Below are 15,573 nucleotides of genomic sequence, written 5' to 3'. Positions count from 1 at the left end.
TGCAGGCGACGTGGTGGGAAGGGCAAGCGCTACTCTGCAGAAGGGGCTTTGCAAGTGGCGGTCACTGCGGCTTTGGTGGCCTTAAAAATCAAGCGGAAAGGGGGACGCTTCGGTTTTCTGGGCTGGGGGCCATGGTCTGTGTGAGAAACTTAGGTTTCCACGGCCCGCGAGGCGACCACAGGGACTCAGGCAGGAATGCGAGGACTGGGGACCCATCTTGCCTTCTAAGGACTCTGGCTGGGGGCGGGGCCCTGAGGCGGGACCCTAGGGGCAAAGGCCCTTGTGAAAAATCACCAGTGCAAGAGCTCACAGGTGGTACTAAAAGCAAGCAACTGCAGAAAGCCTCTTTACCACGGGGCGATAAATACGGGCTGAAAAACACACTTGTTAACTAGGAGGTAACTTTCTAGAATCTATAAGGGAAACAGGGTGGGGTGGGAATGCTGCTGTCACAGCGGGTGAAAAAAGCGGGGGGGGGGGGCGTTAGGGAAAGTGCGGGATCCGGCTCACGGGGAAGCAAGGGAGATGTGCCTTCACCCACCCGGCCCTGCTGGACCCCCGAGTCCCGCGCCGAAGCGCACTCACCTGGAGCGGGGAGCGGACCGGGAGTTCGGTCCCACGAGCAGCCCTGCCGCCTCCTCTCTGGAGGAAGAGGCGACCGTCTCACCGAGGAACCAATTCTTAGTTCTTCTGCACCCGCTGACTCACCCCTCCACCACAGATGTCTTTAAGCTCCCAGCTCACTATCGCTTTACCTGCAGAATTTAAAATAGTGAAAATAGGAAAAGAAAAAAAAAATCCAATAGCCAACCAATAACTCCACATTCATCCTTTAAATATTCAGCTCCCCGACATCAGCAAAGAATGGCAAGGAACTTTGCAGCTAGCTCTCGCTGACGTCACACAGGCAGTTGCCCCAGCGAGTACGGTAATCGGCTGTTTACCGTATTACTCTGCGGCAACAGGCAGAATGCGCACAGCCGTATTTTTTTTTTTTTTTCCGGCTCCCGCTTGTCTTGGGTGGATTAAGATCTCGCTTTACTTTAAAAAGATATATGTATGGGTATGTGTTTGTGTGTAACTTTTATTTATAGTAAATAACTTATTTAAATGATATGATTTTTTTTTAAATAAAGAAAAATTGACACTTGCTGGACAGATACTATTGCATGTATAGTGTGCTCAAAGCCATGACCTAAAAGTTACATTTGAACGGCTTTATTCAATTAACACTTGAACTAGGTTCTGTTAAAAATCAAGAAGAGCATGTTGTTATGCCAAATACGCAGGTAAATTATATCATTTGCAGATGTTTTAAGATGAGAGTAAAATCAGATAACATTTAATAAATCTGATTGTAATAAAATTATGATTCCAAGAAGATAACGTGAGCATATCTAACCTTTATTAAATATGATCCATCTCTCATTTCTTTAGACAAATGGATTTAAAAAAGCATTATAGTCCCGCTGTAGTTTCTTACACAGTTTAGTGTTGGTAAAGTGCCACAAATTCTCTTCCAGTTTTTATAAGAAAATGTATTTTTTTCTTTAAATTTTTTATTGTTATGTTAATCACCATACATTACATCATTAGTTTTGGATGTAGTGTTCCATGATTCATTGTTTGTGCATAACACCCAGTGCTCCACGCAGAACGAGCCCTCTTTAATACTCATCACCAGGCTAACCCATCCCCCCACCCCCATCCCCTCTAGAACCCTCAGTTTGGACTCTGGAAAAAAAAAAAGAAAATGTATTTTTTAAGGAAATGTTACTTCTGTTGCTTTTAATTCTCGTTGATTCATAATAGTTGGCATATGAAAAGCTGACATCACCAGTTTTATTTACTTTTTTTCTGGTAAATTCCATATTCTGTTTACCTTGCAATTGAATAAAGCCATACGTGTTTTTGGAATATTGAGAAAATACTAGAATTTTCTCTGATTCCCACCTCCTACATCATCCTCTTTCATCTTTATTGATTTAGACAAAATACTGTTCTTAAAGTATTTACTAGTAACAAAGAGAGAACTTTGACCAATGGTTTGCATTGGAATTCTCTCCCCTGAACAAAAGTTTGTTAATGTTGTTTTTTTCCAAGGAGATGTTTGGGAGGCCCTTTTATAGCAATATACTTCTAATGTCTTGAAGTCATGCCCATGGAAAGATCAGGGAGCACTACTTCATTAAAGACCTAATATTTAGATTTCCTTTTCTCTTATACACAATGCCACCCACCTCCCACATCTCTGTGGGTAGTACCTACACCTATCACATTTGATTAGACTTTAATATTATTTTTAAAAATATACAAAAATGGTTTGTGCATCCATAAACTGAATTTTAGGTTGTAGAGGAAGCATAGTGGATAAAGATACAGGAAATCTGGGTTCACTCTAATTAAGTAACTAAGTCACTTGCTGTCTCTGGGAGTCAGTTCCCTCAGGTAGGGAGAGCTGGACTTTAATTCCCTGTTAACTCTTACATCTTGTCCTCAAATATGTATATAACATATGTTCTTTAGAAATCCCATCCACCAGAGAGATATTATTATTGTTTGATTTCATATTCATTAACCTTATACCATGAAGGCGAGCTTTCTATTAAGATCTGTTCTAAGGAAGGTAAGGGAAACAGTGTTATCAGCAAGAAAAGCAACCCAAAATTGCTTAGCTCTGCAAGGTTAGAATGTAACAAAGGTCTTTGGAACTCCCAGTCCTCCAGCCTCCAACAAACAAGCTTGCAACCCCTCTTTTCCCCCATTGGCTAACTAGCTGGAGCCAAGGCTGAGAAGAACTGTGCTTTTTTTGTAGCTTGGTCCCTATACACTGCCAGGTAGCGAACATCAGTATCTGTGACACTAACTCTTGGAACCAATTTTTCTTGGGTAGCCATAGACCCACAAACAGGGAACTATCCATCTGTGGGTTACTCTTTAAAGACTAGTTGAGGTCAATGTCCCAGAAGGTGTTGAGTTAGATCCCTGGAGAGGTGGGATGAAGACAGAGTAGGCCGTAGAGTCATGAAGATGCTGTCCCTGCCCTCCTATAAGACCAGGGGCAAACCCAACTTTTCCAAGCCTAGACTTCCTAATTCTTAAAGGGACACAATCAAACCCCCCAGGGTTGTTATGAGGACTGACTGAAATTATATCTCATAGGGCTTATCCACCCTCTTGCTAGTAATCTTATTAACGCTTTCCCTTTCTGTTCATTTTGTGTGCTACTTTACAGTGAAACGTATTTCTAATCCAGAGTGGTCCCAATCCCACATTAACATGAGCACGATGTATTCAGCTGGAGAAATCTGTGCAATGACCTGAGAATTACACCCAAGCCCACTGCTATAAGCACAGTGACCCAACAAAGCAAAGCAGGGGACTGGCCCTGGTCACAGACTACTCCCCCTTTCTTCCCACTCCCCCTTGTCCCGCATCTTGAAGGACCATGAAAATATGTGTAAATACTACAGCTGTCCTTTGGCCTTTGGCCGTGGTCTGTCATGTGGTCTGCCCTTGAGAAGATGGGTCCAGGAAAAAGGCCTAAGGCCCCAGAAGTGGTTGTGTAGCCATTTGGAGCAGAGGATTCTGGGTCCCAGAGCATAATCTAGAAAGAAGGGTGTAGGGTCCAGTCAGACATATTAACCTCAGTCCTGTAGTCTTATGGATTCTGGGATCTTTAAAGCCCCAAGCCCAAGTTAGGGGTCCTCTTGCCTGGACCTAACGGTGTTACTCTCTAGACCGTTAGGGTGTGGTGGAAGCTGAGAAATTCACTGCAGGGGAGGTTCCAGGAAGGCTCATGGGAGGATATGTCTTGATGTAGGGCTTACAGGATGAGCAGGAGTCAGACTGGTAGGCAGAAGTGAGGAAGGCAAGTCAACAACAGCTGTACAACAGAATGTGTGTGTGTGTCTGTAGGTGGGTGCACATGTGCATGTGTGCGTGCTTGTATGTGTGCGCTCAGAGACACTGTGGTCTAATTGGAGAAAAAGAGCTTGCAATCAATATACACCCCATACCTCCGGTTGGCAGAACTGTTAGTGACCGGTGAGAAACTCAACAAGGATAGGAGGCTTTAAGGAGAAAAAAAAAAATCTCTCAATCATTATCTTAGAAGACAAGACACCATGGAATTGTGAGCTGTTTTCCCAGGCTTATGATTCCAAGTGACAGAGTAGAGGGCTTAATGTTAGTATCTACCCAAAAGACCCGGCTTTTCAACTAATTCTCTTAAGGCTTAAAAAGTTAAAGTGGGAGGAAAATGAAAAACATTGCTCAGAATGATATTGATGTGGTATCAAGTCACAATTCTCTAAACAAGCAATGTGTTCTAATTCTTAATCGAACTGAGAAAACTGCACGGTGCACAGACACTACTGGGGGAAGCCTTGGGTGGGATAATAATTCTGCCATTGTCATCATTTGTCCTGCTCATTGTTGTCTCTGGGAAAACAACTTGTTCCAAGTCTCGTATGAGTCGTGGATCCCATCCCTACGTGGTAGATTATGGTGGGAAGATGGGGTCAAGTCAGTCTATAGCTGGTCCAGGTAAATTATTTCTTTAAAACAATAAATCTTTGCTCTTGCATAGCAAATGTGAGTTATCAATCAAATTTGTCAAATATCCTCTAAAAGGGAGGTGAAACACCAAAATCAATATTTGTACCAAATGTAGAAATGCTTCATCTCATTTCTCCACCTGCTGATGAACTTCTATAGGCACATTAAAATGCTTGTTGACTTGTATTTCATTATAACATACATGCTGATAATAGCACATTTTGAAAAGTTGGAAATGCATAAAAATAAGACTTATCTATAATTTTGCTGTTGGAGAGATAACCACTGTTCAATAGTTGATATTTTCCCATTTTTCCCATGTGTGTAAATAATATAGTACATATATGAAATATATACATGTATTTATGATGTGTATATATGTGTATCCATATGCATTATATACAATACTGTGATCATATTGCATCTACCATTATATATCCTGTTTTTTCATTTAATGTTATTTTACGAACACAAATTCATATTATTAAATTTTTGCAAGAATATGACTTATAGTGGCTGCATAGCAATTCCATTAGTATATATGTCATGATAAATTTAACTATTTGGATATTTAGGTTTTCCAAAAATGTCTGATTTATAACTTGTACTGTGGTAAATACTCATATATAATGTTTTACTCTAATTTTTCTTTAGATTAACTTATAAGTGAAATTAGAGGATAAAAATTTATGAGCATTTAAGATATTATAATATGTTGCCTTCTAGAAAAGTTTTATAAATGCAAATACAAAATGTAAACTCACAACAGTGGTGTATGACAGAGACTGTTTTCTGTTGTTTTTCTTTTATTGCTTCTTGCCAATCTTGAGTGTTTATAATAAAATAGACAAGTACATAAATATATGAGTGAAATAAACCTTAGCCAATTTGACAAGTAAGAAATATCTCATTTAAAAGTTCTTATTCTTTAATTGTAAACATATTTTCATACATTTATTTGACATTTCCATTTATTTTGTGATTTGCTTGTCCACATTTCTGTCAGTCAGGATTTAGTCAGAAAGTGATATGGATACTTCAAGCAGGCAGTGATTTCACACACGGAATTAGAGGCTTATAAAACAGTTAGAAAAGATTAAGAAACAGGCCAAGGAAAACTGCTATTTGCTTTCAGGAAATCTGGAAGGACAGGAGTATCAGGAAACCACAACGATGAGCTCCGCTGCCTGAAGCATCAAGAATGTGCAGGACGCCCAGAAGCTCCTGGCAAAACCTCACACGTGCAGTTGGCTGAAGCCTTCCTTCCCGCACAACACTTGTCACAGGGCGAACAGTGGCTTCGGCTTCCCTTTTACTTTCAAAACCTCAGAGGAATTCCTTTCCTAGGTGGATTATAACCAGAACTGCTGACGGAGATTCTTCCAGCCACTGCAATGCAGAGAAGAGCATAGGAGGGGGGGAAATGGGTCTGAGTGGGCAATTTAGTATAATGTCCATTGCCCGTTTTCGTATTGGTATTTTCCTCTTTTATCTTCTGCATTTGTAAAAACTCTGTATATATCATGGCGGCCATAATAATGTACCCTTCAGATCTCCCGCTGCTTAATGGGGCATAACGGAATGACAGTCAGATTTTGTCCTTCTGGATCCATCCCTGTGCTCATGCCACACTTCTCTAAAGACTGTGTCTATTACTACTAGACATGGGATTTGTTGAACGGGAGGCTGTCTCAGGGACTTTCCATCAGTCAGCAAAAACTTTCTTATAACTGTGCAACTGTCTGACACTTATCTTTCCTCATCCTCCTCTCCTTCCCTCTGCTTTATAGGATTCTGACTCGGATTGTAGTCTGAAGGATTTCCTTCTTCAACTCCTTTTTTCACTTCATGGGAATTTCCTCCAATAAATCTTGTGTATGATTAACCATGTCTTCCTGCCTGTTTTTTGAAGGACCTAAATAATCATGTCTTCGTGTCTGTTTTTTGAAGGACCTAAATTATACATTAAGGATTTCAGTCCTTGGGATATTTGTTGTCATTTCTTCCTGTCACATATATTTAAGGTAAAAGACTTTAAGAATTTCTATAAAGAGAGAGGCTATCCGTGTAACTTCTCTCATAATCAACAGAAAGTGGCATATTTATACCTTGTAAACCTATGAATGTAATCCGCACAATATTTTGTACATATTTTATAAGAGTTTACTGGTCAATGATTTTTCTTCATGGTCAGAGTGGTTGTTGACCTCATGAAAAAACCTTAAGGAGCTTCCTCTCGACTCAAGGAATTTTCCTTCCATACTTAGGATTTCTGGCAAGACTGAGTTTAACCCATATGAAGCAGATGTGAGTCTGCACTAATTTTAAAATTATTCTAAAATGAAAATCTTGTATGGTAAGCATTGAAGAGAAGAGGTCCCTTAATTTCCTCTGGCTGAAGTTGAGCAGAAAATACATGCTAATTCTCAGGTCTGAAAAGGAGTGTCTCTTCTCTCTTATGAAAGGATAAGCTTAAGTTCTGGATAAGTAATCAGGGTTTTTGTTGTTGTTGTTGTTTTTTAATCTAGTCTTATTAATTTAACTGCTTTAATGAAGTTTTTTTGCCTTCTATAAGTCATGGCGCACAAATTGACAACATGGTCATGTTCCTCTGTTCAGCATCAGAAAACGCAAAACAAAACAACTTTAACTGTTCTTTTTTTCACTTTCTGAAACCACCACCATTATTTCTGTTTACTTCCTCATAGTAATCAAATGAATCTAGTTAAGAAAGTTAAAACAAGCCCTAAGGAAAAAAAAAATCAGGAGTCAGGCCAATTTGATTTTATCAGAAACACCAATTGTAAATGGGAAATTCTTGGAAAGAAGAGTTATCAACAGAGAAAAATTTAGGGCGGGGGGAACACCTGTCAAGTTGAGGATCCTGAGCATCTATTTGTTGTTTTCAGTGACAAGTAACTTTCCAAATATGAGAAAGTAAATTTTTAATGAAGCAAACTAAATGTCAATTTAGAATAGTATAGAGAGTTTGGTTTCCATTAGCCTTCTCTTCATGGTTCCCCGAAAAAACACAAAATCTAAATTAAAAAATGCACTTGCCACATAAACTCAACTTCAAGGCAAAACCCCTAGCCTTTTTCTCCAACCAGATTTGTACTTCTCAGTTCCCATAGATAGAAATCATGTAATGACCAACAGTCTATGTCAGAAAAAGTAAAATGGGGGTGCCTGCATGATGCAGTTGGTTGAGTGTCTGACTTGATTTTGGCTCAGGTGATACATGATCTTAGGGTTGTGAGATTGCGCCCCAAGGCAAGCTCTGTGCTCAGCAGGGAGTCTTCTTGAGATTCTCTCTCTCTGCCCCTCCCCCTGCTCACATGCTTGCTCTCTCTCTCTCAAATAAATAAATAAATAAGTCTTAAAAAAAAGAAAAAGTAAAATGGATAATCAAAGCAATGATTATAATGGGAACACTGGGGAAACTAAAATGTCCAAAATGATTGTTGATCTTGATTAAATTTCTTGGTGAGATACTCAATTTGTTACTTCCTATATTGGCCAGCATCTAAACAAGAAAAATATTGCATAATGAAAAGGGTTTAACAAAAGAAAGATTACTTGGTGGTGCTTGGACATTTGGTTCTTTATATGGAAAAAGTAAATACACAAAAATAAATAAAACTAGGTTAAAGATCTAAATGTAAAAATAAAATTTTAAACAAATAAATATATGAGAATATATTTTCACAATGAGATTTGGGAAATGTTTTTTAATTTATTTTATTTTTTTAAGATTTATTTATTTATTTTAGGTGGGGAGGGGCAGAGGGAAAGGGAGAGAGAATCTTTTTTTTTATGTTTTCTTTCTTTTTTTAAAATTTTTTATTGTTATGTTAATCACCATACATTACATCATTAGTTTTTGATGTAGTGTTCCATGATTCATTGTTTGTGCATAACACCCAGTGCTCCACGCAGAATGTGCCCTCTTTTAAGACCCATCACCGGGCTAACCCATCCCCCCACCCCCTCCTCTCTAGAAACCTCAGTTTGTTTTTCAGAGTCCATCATCTCTCATGGCTCGTCTCCCCCTCTGACTTACTCCCCTAGGGAGAGAGAATCTTAAGCAGACTCCATGCTGAGCCTGACACAGGGCTCAATCTCATAACTCCGAGATTATGACCTGAGCTGAAACCAAGAGTAAGAGGCTTAACAGACTGTGCCACCCAGATACCCCTGAAAAATGTGTTTTAAATAAGACAAAAAAATAGAATTTTTGAGAAAAATTGATAAATTTAACTACATTAACACTCGATACTGTTCAGTATGATAAAAATGACAAAAGGGCAATGTTAAATTACAACTTTAATTGGGAGCGAATATTATAAAATGTCTAACAGACTGAGATTATTTTCCAGAGTATGTATGTTCTATTGTGTTCTAATTTCCATTTTTTCTAAGAAGTCAGACAAATTTATATCATTCTTTCAGTGTAGTTAATATATAATTTTTCTCTGGCTGATTTTAAGATTTTCTCTTTCTTTTTGGATTTCAGCAACTTGTCTAGGTGTGGCTTTATTTATATTTATATTTATCTTGCTGAGTTTCTTGGATCTGTAAATTTAGGTTTTTCACTACCCTTCAGAAAATTTCTTCAAAGATATTTTTCTGCCCCATTTTCTCTCTTCTTTTCTGGGATTTCCCTCACATGCATCTCAGACCACTTGGTGTTGTCTCACTAGTCCCTAAGGCTATGTTTATTTTCCTCAATGTTTTTCTCTCTGTTTTTCAGATTGCAAATTTTCTATTGATCTATATTCAAGTTAACTGACTCTTCTTTTCTGCCATCTCCATACGCTGTTAGGCCATCTAAAAATTTTAAAATTTGTTAGTGTACTTTTTACTTTTAGAATTCCCATTTGTATATTTTTTATAGTCTTAATTTCTTTAAGATTCCTCATGTGTTGGGGCACCTGGGTGGCTCAGTCGATTAAGTGACTGACTCTTGATTTCAGCTCAAGTCTTGATCTCAGGGTGGTGAGTTCAAGCCTCTGAGATCCATGCCCACTTTAAAAAAAAAAAAGAGAGATTCCTCACATGTTCATTCACTGTAACTATATTTTCCTTTAAATACTTTAATATATTTAAAGTAGCTCTCATAAATCTTTTTCTGTTAGTTTATGCTCCATGCCCACTTTAAAAAAAAAGGCTCCATGACCACTTAAAAAAAAAAAATCCTCATGTGTTTATTCACTGTTACTATATTTTCCTTTAAGTACTTTAATATATTTACAGTAGCTCTCATAAATCTTTTTCTGCTAACTTCAACATTTGAATCATTATGGAATTAGTTTTTATTTCCTGTCCTCCCCCCTTGAATACATATCACATTTTTATGTTCCTTCAAATGTCTAGACATTTTTATTATATACTGGACATTGTGTAAATACCTTTCAGGGACTGGATGTAGCTATGTTCTTCCTGGGAGTGTTGATTTTTGTTTCAGCAGGCAATTAATTTGCCAGGACTCCAACTCTAAATTCTGTCTCTTTTGTGGTAGGCAGCAGCTAAAATTCCCTCTCATTTATTTTCAGTTCTATCTTAGTTTTCACAGAGTTCCATGGAGTCTTCCCTGTACAGCAATAGATGAGCATTCAGCCAAGGATTTAAGCAGATTTTTTATGTAGATTTTGTGGCTCATGTCCTTCGTACCATTCTCCTTTTGGGGATTTCCCCTCTTAATTTTTCAACTGCTCCACCAGCTTCGAATTCTGTATTCTAACATGTAGAGCAAGTAAAACTGGAGACTTCTGTCACCCTATTCAACAAGGACTGGGAAGTGCCTTAAGGCAAACAGCAAAGATAAACAATCTCACTTAGTGCAATTTCTTTAAAAGATGGATTTTCCTCCATTTTCTGCCCTTTTGGGGTCACTTTATATATAGCACCTTCATATAATTTGTAGACATATAGTCAATCCTCATTATTTGCAAATTCCACATTTGCAAATTCAACTACTTGCTAAAATTTATTAGTGACCCTTAAATGAACATTCATTATGTTTTTGCAGTCATTCACAGACTGTACAGAACAGCAAAAAATCTGAGTCACTGTATGTTCCCAGTTGAGGTCAAACAAGCTGATGTTCTACCATCTTGTTTCAGCTCCAAACTATAAATAAGTGCTCCTTTTGTGGTCTACTTAGGGCCACATTTCCATATTTTTGTGCTTTTTGGTGGTGATTACATTGTTTAAAATGGCCCCCAAGCATAGTGCCAACATGCTCTCTAGTGTTCCTAAGTGCGATAATGTTGTGATGTGCCTTATGGACAAAAGCCTGCATTAGATTAGCTTTCCTCAAGCATTATACATATACATATATCTGCATATATGTATATAAGTATATACACATATATGAAATAAGGTGTCTTTAAGCAGAAATACACATATAACAAAGTTACATATTGATCAGTTGCTGAAAATGTTGTGACCAGAGAACCTAACCCTGTATTTTAATAGGAATAATGGTTCAGTACTCAGTAATTCAGTGTTTGCAGTGACTTTATAGAATATAACTGCCACAAATGAGAATAAACTGTGGGTGTCTGTATCACACATACATACATTCATATATTACACATATATGTTATCTATTCATATATTACACATATATTACACATATATGTAATCTATTCATATATTACACATATATGTAATCTAGGATTTATAATTGTTATGTGTAGAAAGATTATGACAAAAATGCTCTACCATTTCCAGAAGCTAGAAATGTCATTCAAATTTTAATGATTTTGTTGGTTTCCAAGCAACATTTAATTGGAACAAGAATTAATTTGTGGAGAATTAATCATCTTTATAATAGTCCTAGCATCTACAATGATATATTTCACCTTTTACTCATAATATATCCTTCAATAATACTTAAACAATTTTCCATAAGTGTCTTGCACGAGTTTGGTTATTTTAGATACTTACAGTTCTTTTTACTATTATAATTGGTGTCTTTTCCCTCTTAAATTCTAAAAATTTCTTTTGTTGTCATACAGGAATGGTATTAATTTTGTATACTAATCTTATTTGCTGAGTCACTTCTATTTTTTTCTTTAAAAATTCATATTGATTTTAATTTTTGAATTATCTTGGATTTCCTATGAAGACAATTATCTGTACTTAATAACAATTTTTTGTCTTTCTTTCAAATGCTTACACCTCTTATTTCTTGTTCTCTTTTTGTATTTTATTAGCCCCTGTATAATGTTGAATTTTAGAAATAACTATAGGCTTTCTTGCCTTAATCCTTACTTTCCTGGAAATTCTTCTAGACTTCTAATATTTGGCATGATGTTTGTATATCTTTCAATAATAATCTTATTTAAATGGGTTCCCATCTGTTTCTACTTTGCTAAAAGTCTTTATTCCTGTAGCTCTTGAGAGCTTAATTATATGATTTTTACCATTAATTCATTAATATGGTGAATTACACAGATCAATTTTCTTATATTAAATATTCTCTCTACTCTTGATATAAATGCTACTTGGTCTTTTTTCTTTTATTTTTTGTTTCATTTTTCTTGTAATTTACTTAGAATTTTTTCTAGTGATATTTACTAGTAATATTGGACTGTGGTTTCCATTCCTTATATAGTTTTTGTTTTATTTGAAATTATAATTGTGCTAGATGAAAAAAAATAATATCTAGTTCTCCTTGTTTTTGCGTTCTCTAGAACAGTTTAAATAAATTGGAACTTAAAAATAAATAAATAAATAAATAAATAGAAACCTCTTACTTGAAAGTTGTAAAAGTATAAAATATCCGTACAGGGGAAAGTTTTGTCTATCAGTTCTACTTCTTTAATAGTTATAGTTTACTCTGGTTTTAATTTTTTGTTATATTTTAATATAACTTTTGATAGTTATTGGCATATACATTTTCGTGATATTGTCTTACAACTTTTAAAATACATACTCTCTTTGTATGTCTTATTTTATTCCTAATATTGTTTAAATGCCCTTTCTCTCCTGTTTCTTACTTAGTCCTATAAGAGGGCTAGTTTTGATTTTTTCCCCGAAACACTGGTTGTGATTTTGTTGGTTACCTCTTTGTGGTTTTGTTTTTGTTTTTATTTTTTTGATTATTTGTATCTACTATATTAATTTCTGCCATGATCTTTCTCTTTCCTTTCTTCTTTCTACCACTTTTGGGTTTACCCTGCCTAATATTTTAGCTTTTTGGTGTTGAATAACTAATTTCAATCTTTATATTTTAAAATGGATTTACAAGTGTCACTTTAGGTATTTTCTAGAAGTTTGATATCTGTTCTTCTTTATTCAGTTGTAAATACACTTTAATTTCATGAGGATTTTTCCTTAATTAGTTTTTCTAATTAACTCTTTTTTGTTTCAATAGTTGTAGATCACATGCACTTGTAAGAAATAGTATGGAGAGATCCCATGTGCCCTTTACCCACTTTCCACATTTATAATGTCTTGCAAAACCATGGTACAATATTACAACCAGGATGTTGATATTGACAGAATCAAGATACAGAGTAGTTACATGCCTCTAAGGATCCTTCATGTTGCCCTTTTATAGCCACTCACATCCTCTTTCCCAGCCCACCTGGTCCATTCTCCTGACAACTTACTCTTTTCCATTTCTAAAAATTTGTTATTTCAAAATATTATAAAAGAATTTATGTAGTATGTGACCTTTCTAGGTTTGACTTTATGACTCAACATAATATCTTAGATATTTATTGAAGTGGCTGCATGTAACAAGAATTCATTCCTCTTTATTGCTGAACAGTATTCCATGGTATAGATGTCCTACAATTAGTTTAACCATTCACCTTTTTTTTATTGTTATGTTAATCACCATACATTACATCATTAGTTTTTGATGTAGTGTTCCATGATTCATTGTTTGTGTATAACACCCAGTGCTCCATTCAGTATGCACCCTCTTTAATACCCATCACCAGGCTAACCCATCCCCCCATCCCCCTCCCCTCTAGAACCCTCAGATTGTTTCTCAGAGTCCATAGTCTGTCATGGTTCGTCTCGCCTCCCGCCCTTCACTTTTCCCTTCCTGCTATCTTCTTCTTCTTCCTCTTTTTCTTAACATATAATATATTCTTTGTTTCAGAGGTACAGATCTGTGATTCATCAGCCTTACACAATTCACAGTGCTCACCATAGCACATACCCTCCCCAATGTCTGTCACCCAGCCACCCCATCCCTCCCACCCCCCAGCACTCCAGCAACCCTCTGTTTCCTGAGATTAAGAATTCAATAAGTCAATCAGAGAAAGACATGTATCATATGACCTCACTGATACGAGGAATTCTTAACCATTCACCTTTTGAAGGACATATGGGTTGCTTTTAGTTTGGGGCCATTACAAATAAAAGTGCTATAACCATTTGTATATAGGTTTTGATGTGAATGTGAGTTTTCCCATTTCTGAGATAAATGCTGAAGAGTACAATTGCTGGGTTGTATGGTAAATAGACATTTAGGGTTTTTTTAAATTTATTTAAATTAAATTAATTAACATATAGTTTATTATTAGTTGCAGAGGTAGAGTTCAGTGATCCATCAGTCCTATATAACACCTAGTGCTCATGACATCACGTGCCCTCCTTAATGTCCATCACCCAGTTATTCCATCCCCCGACCCTCTTCCCCTCCAGCAACCCTCAGTTTGTTTCCTATGATTAAGAGTCTCTTATGGTTTGTCTCCCTCTCTTGTTTCGTCTTGTTTCATTTTTCCCTCCCTTCCCCTATGCTCCTCTGTTTGGTTCTTAAATTACACACATGAGTGAAATCATATAATTGTCTTTCTCTGACTTATTTCGCTTAGCATAATACTCTCTAGTTCCATCCATGTCATTGCAAATGGCAAGATTTCATTTTTGGATGGCTGTGTAATATTCCATTGTATATACATACTATATCTTCTTTATCCATTCATCTGTCAATGGATGTCTGTGCTTTTTCTATAGTTTGGCTATAGTGGACATTCTGCTATAAACATTGGGGTGTAGGTACCCCTTTGGGTCACTACATTTGTATCTTTGGGGTAAATACCCAGTAGTGCAATTGCTGGGTCATATGGTAGCTCTATTTTCAACTGTTTGAGGAACCTCCATACTGTTTTCCAGAGTGGTTGCACCAGCTTGCATTCCCACCAACAGTGTAGGAGGGTTCCCCTTTCTCCACATCCCCGCCAACACCTGTCATTTCCTGACTTGTTCATTTTAGCCATTCTGACTCGTGTGAGGTGGTTCTCCTTGTGGTTTTGATTTGTATTTCCCTGATGCCAAGTGATGTTGAGCATTTTTAGGTGTGTCTGTTGGTTATTTGAATGTCTTCTTTGGAGAAAAGTCTGTGTCTTCTGCCCATTTCTTGATTGGGTTATTTGTTCTTTGGGTGTTGAGTTTGATAAGTTCTTTGTAGATTCGGGATACTAGCATTTATCTGGTAAGACATTTGCAAATATCTTCTCCCCTTCTGTCAATTGTCTTTTGGTTTTGTCGACTGTTTCCTCTGCTGTGCAAAACTTTTTATCTTGATGAAGTCCCAATAGTTCATTTTGCCTTTTTCTCCTCTTGCCTTTGGAGATGTGTCTAGCAAGAAGTTGCTGTGGTCGAGGTCAAAGAGGTTGCTGCCAGTGTTCTCCTCTAGTATACACTTAATTTTATAAAAACAGACAAACAAACAAAAAAACCTGTCTACTGTCTAACTATTTTCCAGAGTGGCAGTACCATTCTACATTACCATCAGTTAATGCATGAGTGGTCTGGTTTCTCTATATTCCACCAGCACTTGGTATTGTCACTCCCTTTTTTATTTCAGACACCTTGGTAGGTATGTAGTGATATCTCACTGTGGTTTCATTTTGTATTTCCTTAATGGTTAGTGATGTTAAACATCTTTCTATGTGGTCGTGTGCCATCTGCACATCTTCTCCAATGAATTTACTGAATGTCTCTTCATGTCTTTACCCATTTTCTATTTGAATTGGATTGTTT

At 36.8% G+C, this 15,573-nt stretch overlaps 1 protein-coding gene across 4 annotated transcripts in view; it reads right to left on the bottom strand.

The window, feature by feature from the left end:
• Positions 1-1,151, bottom strand: part of ADRA1A (adrenoceptor alpha 1A) — a 113,156-nt gene extending 112,005 nt beyond the window's left edge. For all 4 annotated transcript variants that reach the window (XM_073892572.1, XM_073892573.1, XM_073892574.1 and 1 more), the window contains exon 1: positions 586-1,151. The gene's annotated coding sequence lies outside the window, so the exon portion shown is untranslated. The remainder of the gene's footprint in view (positions 1-585) is intronic.
• Positions 1,152-15,573: the final 14,422 nt, after the last annotated feature.

This window comes from Callorhinus ursinus, unplaced genomic scaffold (genome assembly GCF_003265705.2).
Source record: "Callorhinus ursinus isolate GAN/ISIS: 27379988/994484 unplaced genomic scaffold, GSC_fseal_2.0 scaffold4, whole genome shotgun sequence".
NCBI classification, from domain to species: domain Eukaryota; kingdom Metazoa; phylum Chordata; class Mammalia; order Carnivora; family Otariidae; genus Callorhinus; species Callorhinus ursinus.
The sequence above is the reverse complement of the archived record's forward strand: the minus strand, read 5'-3'. Positions and strand labels throughout refer to the sequence as shown.